The sequence below is a fragment of the Andrographis paniculata genome, unplaced genomic scaffold (genome assembly GCF_009805555.1).
Source record: "Andrographis paniculata isolate CXL003 unplaced genomic scaffold, ASM980555v1 Contig54END, whole genome shotgun sequence".
NCBI classification, from domain to species: domain Eukaryota; kingdom Viridiplantae; phylum Streptophyta; class Magnoliopsida; order Lamiales; family Acanthaceae; genus Andrographis; species Andrographis paniculata.
In genome coordinates, this window is record NW_026137589.1 from 1818237 (window position 1) to 1824701 (window position 6465).

Genomic DNA, 6465 nt, shown 5'->3' on the forward strand with positions numbered 1-6465 from the left:
AATTGTAACAGTTTTGCTATTCTTTTTTCTCCCCAACAAAAGCCCTAGTCGACTTCGCAATTCTTCTTCCTTCCTAACAAAAGCTGTAGTCGAAGGGAGGAGTAATCGACTTCGATTCTGAGACAACTGGATTGTCTTTTCCATCGATGGTTTCGACGGTTGAATATAGTGAGTTTGTTCCTGAAACTCATTTCTCTAATGAATCGGTTTTCTCTAATGAATCGGTGGTGACACTGCTTAGTGATGACCAGGTGAGCTTCTCTGGCTATGTGATTGATACCCCCACTGATTTATTAGGTTATCAAAGCTTGGGTGGATTCTGATCTTCATTTTGCCCATAATCGTCATTGGTGTTCAAACGACATTTAAAAATCGTGGACGTGTTTCAATTGCTCTACTTCCCGTCAAATTTCACTCTGTGAGACTAATAATAATTTTTACTAATTTATGCTAATTTTTTTATGTTTAGAGAAATTATGCCTAAATTTATTTTTAATTTTTGCAATTTGATGCTCTTTTAGTTGATTTTAAGTTATATGAACTCTACTTCTCACGTAAAATTTTATTCATAATATACTGTTTGTATGAGATTTTCTGCTCTTATGAAAATTTATGTCTAATTTTTGTTAATCATGAGTTCTTTGTTATATGTTAGACATCTTTCGTTGCATTAGATGAATATAAGGATATGTTACTATGCAATATATATATAAAGAAAATAACCGATTAAAAACAAGAAGAATGCTGACATATTGCAATTACACAGAGTCTTTCAATTTTTAATATGCAGCAATGTTATAGATGAAACTAAGAATTTACCATGTAGTACACCGGAATATTGCGGTGCGATCTCTTGGGACCATAAGAACGTTGAAAATATGTTAGTAGTTAGGCTTTAGAGTGCCAACAATTTTGCTAAAAGAGAGAAAAGAATTAATAATTTATCAACCAGAAGATTTACCAGGAAGCCACAATGACTAAATGCTTTCAAGAAAGTGTTAAAAAAAATAATAATTTAAACCAATAGTAGCCAAGTCAGGACCCATAAACCCAATTGTCTATAGAAACATATACAGAATGAGATATTAGTGTTAAAAGCAGTATAGAAATTAAAAATAAAAATAAGGAAAGTGAGGGGCACAGATAAATCAAGAGCATCCCATGCATAACCTTTAAGATAACACCATTGCATTCACTAGTTCATCCATGTTAGTGCAATCCTTTTCAATTTGAATATTTTGTATAGCGCTAAACCATCCAAGGTCGTTGATATTCAAATCTGGAGAGTTGGGAGGTTGTTGCACTAAAATAATGTCAAATCCATCACTTGTGGCAGCTTTTCTTAAATCGGCATCATCATTTTTTATGTGTGGTCTAGCGTTATCTTGCTGAATATAGATTATTTTCGTCACGTTGGTTGGCCATTTCTCCTTTATGGCTGGGGATAATCTGTCAAAATATTGAAAAGTAAATAATGGACACATTCAATCTTTCAAAGTTAGCGAATGTATATAGTAAAATAGAATAAGTTGGATTGTGTTAGTTTGAATGAACACTAGTGCAATATAACGTTTTATAAATTCAAACAGTAGTATACTTACTTTGTCAATTAAGCAAACCTTAGTAACATCCTTTGTAATTGATTGAATAGGCTTGGTGATTAGGGTGTCTGCTGCCCGATTTTTACTACTTCTTTTTGCAGCTTCCTTGTAAGTAAATGAGAAGATACCAATTTTTTTATCAAAAATCAGCGAACCATCCGCCCTATATAGCGGTCTTGAGACTGAGCATATGAACATAATCTTGGTAATAAATGTCTTGTTTTGACATATTCTGTATAGATCTTCCTCTTCCGGAGTCATATAGAATCTATGTGACCTTTAGTAATATAAAATCACTTTTCATCTGTGTGTATGACATTATCAATGCATTTAAATTGAATAGCTTCTTCAATTGAAGAGTAAACAATTTGTTCAAGTGCAAATTGCAGCCTAACTTGTTTGGTGTTGTGAGATCTGGTTTAAGAGCACTTGTGTGTGCTCTTAAGGCTCCATTTGAAATCCACCTGTAAATAGTATTTTTAGAACAATTGATTGATGCAGTCATACTTTGAATAGAACTTCTTTTTTTAAGGGAATACTAGCAATCAGCTTATAATTTGGAAGCACTTTCTTTGGCTTAAAAACATTTTTCTTTTTACTGCTTGAGTAAATTACTTCGCCATTATCCAATTATTTTTTGGCATCCCTCCAATACCGACTGACAGTATACTTATAACATGAAAAAAAAAAAGAAAAAAATTGTGCCTCCACCATTTTTCTAAAAGTAGGTTTGTCATTCTTAAGATTCGTAAGTAAAAATTGAACTATTGTGTTACGTTCACTATCACTGCGATTTTTCTTCCCTGTCATTGTAGGCCGGATGTCAAGGAAAAGCTTATACTGAAATGATCACGGGCAAGCTACAGTTTAAGATAAGATAAAAATAAATAAATATATATTTTTTAAATAGATAATTAATTGTGAAATAAAATAAGCAAATTTACCTTTTTCAAAGACACTCTGGAAAATTTTATCAATTCTCTACTTTACTTGTAACACCCCCAGTTGGCTCATACTGGAAATGCTACCGCCACACTGCATCATGAGGTCGTCACCTCCTACTTCGGGCCCCACAACACAGTGTTAAGGCTAAAATTAATTATATAAGCATTTTATTATTTCCAAAAAACAAGTTTATAAATATTTACAAAAACATACTCCCAAAACGGGAGGTTTTTCTAGTTAGAATTTACATATAATACATCAGATGCAGTTCACTCATTCAGCCCGTCTTTCTATCTCCCGAGACGTCCCCTGTCCCGGAGGTGCCATGCGTACCTGAATCAAATATTTTTCTTAAAAGCAGTCTAGAATTAAATCCATTTTAAGAACTAACATAAAATATGCCATGTCATGCTCGAAAATAGAGTTTAATTTCCGTCATTTGCAAAATAAATGTCATGCCATGCCCATACTGAAATAATGTAACAATAATGTCAAAATCGACAACTCATGCACATATACCCATATACATATGTCAAAGTGAGCAGCCGGAATAACCTCGGCTCCATAATAACGGCTCACTAGACTATCATCAATAAATAGCCGGAAAATCCTCGGCTCAAGGAAGGACCTGGTAAACCCATAATAATATAACGGTCACCCGGTCACTTCCATATACCCACCATACGACTCCCGCAATCAATACATGGATAGTCGAACGTTGTCGCCATTAACCACAAGACACCCCATAGTCTGTGATAGCGTAGATAGGACCCTCCTGTCTAGCCCTACCCCGTGTAACGTAGTAGAATCCGTGCAACCTGGAATCACCCGAAGGAAACCCGGAAACTCTACTCCTCCTCGCACGCCCTAACGGGATCGCGTTTGGAGTTTGGCATATGATCCTAAACTACCGGTAGACCTCACTAGTAGCTACTCCAATGAGTGGAACAACACCGAACTCGAATGATTAGACCAAATACGTCTCAACTGCAATGGGTCTAATCCCTGAATGACCGTGCGACTAAGTCACCCAGTTGTCCGACTACTATCGTCCACTATCGCCAAAGTGTTACGGTACATCGGGGTCGAATATCCTAACCCCAGATGATGCCCTCGCCTAGCACTACCGCACACGGCGACTAAACGATAGATCCATAAAACATATCCGATAAATCGTGCAATGTGTGCAGCATGTCAATAAGTGAATTTAATGAAAAGGGCTGGTGAGACGGCCCACCTATCCTCCTTTTCATAAATTCACCAACACGATCAAATACGTATATCAAATATCGTAAAACGAAGTTTCACACATGCATATACACACACATATATACATATATAGATGCACTGACCAAATGATTCCACATAATATCATATCAATATCAGAATCAGAATCACATGCAACATAAATACCTAATTTCTTAAAATTAGATTTAATTCCCTACTGCTTACCTCCTACCGATACTTTCTGGATTTTATAACTTCACCCAAATCTCCTCCAACGTACACCTGTCCCATTATTTACTCAAATCAGATGAGCTTTATGCTTATTCTCAGGAGCTACCTGCTTATTCAAAAGCTAATTTCTATACTTAACTCGTCGGGCTCCAAACTTTTATATTTAGTAGAATATGATATTCTAGCTATAAAATCCTTCTACCTCATAATATTTATATTGCCCGATTATTAAATAAAAATACGCAAAGGTATGAACAAGCAGGCAGGTGCGATATACTGCCGTTTTTTATTCGACTTGGATTGGTACGAAATTCTCAAAATATAATGTCGGCGCTACGAATAGGCTATTAGCTAAAGAAATTCATCGATTAAATAGCTAAATAGCCAATTTTGAATTTTTGAAGAATTTCTAATTTAATACTCCAATATCAAAATTCGTATTAAAATTTATAATCGGACTCTACGAATAGCAAGGAATACCATACCCAAGTCGGAATTGGAATCGGACGGCTAAATCTTTTTCTTTCTTTTTTTTTTTTTTCTTCTCCTTTCTTCTTCTCCTTCGCGTTTCGTCTTCTGCGTTCCTTCGTTTCGAGGTAAGGTTTGTTTGTTTTTATATATATATATGTATAATATATATACACATATATATTATATTATTATTATTATATTATATTATATTATATTATATTATTATTAACATTAACATCTTTATCTTCTTTATTTATTTATTATATTATATTATTAAATTATATATTATATTTTATATTTATCCTCATTGATATTATCCGTTTAACAGTCTTTTTAATCATAATCAATATATAAAATAGGAATAAAATTTATTCCACAATATTAATTTCTTGATTCCAAAATATTATAAAAATATTTATTTGCTATAATAATATTATTTTATACATTCCGAAATCGGGGCATTACATTACTGCATCTTGACTAATCTTTGTATTTTTTTTGTGAATGGCAGTGCAACTTTTTATGGTCTCCTTAGTGTAGTTTATAGCATATGTAATTTTGGAGAAAAACTATTAGGAGAGAGCAAATTTTGGGGAGTATTTGGCGGAATTTCATATCCATATTGCTTTTTGCTTACTTCGATTGACTGGTTGATGTTGTATCTGTGATTTGTTATACTCTACCATGCAGTATCTTTTTGCTACAATTGATGTTGTATAGTTTTGTTATTATCAAATTTGAAATGGCTTATTATGTTAAAATTATGGCTAAAATGATTTTTTCTAGTTCTATTATTGTTGATATTATGTTTTTATTATCAAATATGGAATGATTTATTATGTTGTGTATAATTATCACTGAAATGATTTCATAGTTATGACTGATATTGTATTTTTATTATCAAATTTGAAATAATACGTTATGTTAAGATTATAAGTTAAATGATTATAACTTATTACACAGAAAATATAAAACACAATATAAAACTTCTACTATTAAAATTATGAATTTAATTTTAATTCAATATAAAATTTTCATTGTTAATTTTTTTTACTAAATATTTAAATTTATTAGATTTTAAAATAAAATAAAAGTATTAAATATTATTAAAATATAAATAATATATAAAATTATTAACAATATTATCTATATAAAAAAATAAATAAAATTATAATATAAACCATCATAGTTCACTAAACTACCTATTTTAACTCACTAAATTACATTACCTTAAATACTGTGTCACAACCCAAAGGTATCATTTCACTTGGGTAATATATTTTAAATCATTATTTATTTTAAATGTATTTTATCAATAATAATAATAATAATAATAATAATAATATGTTTGTTTTGTATTTTATTTTGAAGTGCTTTTATACTTCTTTTTACATTATGTAAAATTAGAATATTTTGGTCATCTGGACATTAAGAAAAAGAGTATTTTATTTAAAATATAATATATAAAAAATTAGTTAAAATATTTTTAAAAATTTAGTTAATAATGTAATAAAATTAATAGTTGCAAATAAAAATTGGCCGAAAAGTAATATTCAAATGTTAATTTTCTATTTTGCCAAATTTAATAATAAGTAAATTTAATGGACAAACGAAAAATAAAAATGAGTAAATTTCATATATGGAGAAAATTTTAGTTATGAAAAAATATATCTATAATACTTTTAAAAATATTTTTTTGTTAAATTAATATACTCTCTCTATTCCATAGAAATGTTACCGATTTTTTAATATTAATATTATATTGGGTTGTAGTGAAACAGACATAAATACTTTTATTAGTATGATGTAATAGAAAGTCTATCAAAAATGGAAATATTTCTATTTCTCTTTTTGTTTGAATAAGATAAATGGAACTTGAGAAATAAATCATTTCTATTTTTTGTTTTCATTTCTCTCTCATATCAATAGAAATCGAGAGAAATGATATTGCAGTATATATATTTTTTATTTTTATTTTTTATCTTTTTTG

At 30.5% G+C, this 6465-nt stretch overlaps 1 long non-coding RNA gene across 1 annotated transcript; it reads right to left on the reverse strand.

Annotated features, from left to right (window-relative positions):
• Positions 1–2370: 2370 nt before the first annotated feature.
• On the reverse strand, positions 2371–4578 carry LOC127255859 (uncharacterized). The gene is made up of 4 exons (XR_007839734.1): positions 4490–4578; positions 3999–4055; positions 2546–2879; positions 2371–2461 (listed from the first exon to the last, which is right to left on the reverse strand). It is a non-coding gene; the product is annotated as an uncharacterized LOC127255859 (long non-coding RNA).
• Positions 4579–6465: the final 1887 nt, after the last annotated feature.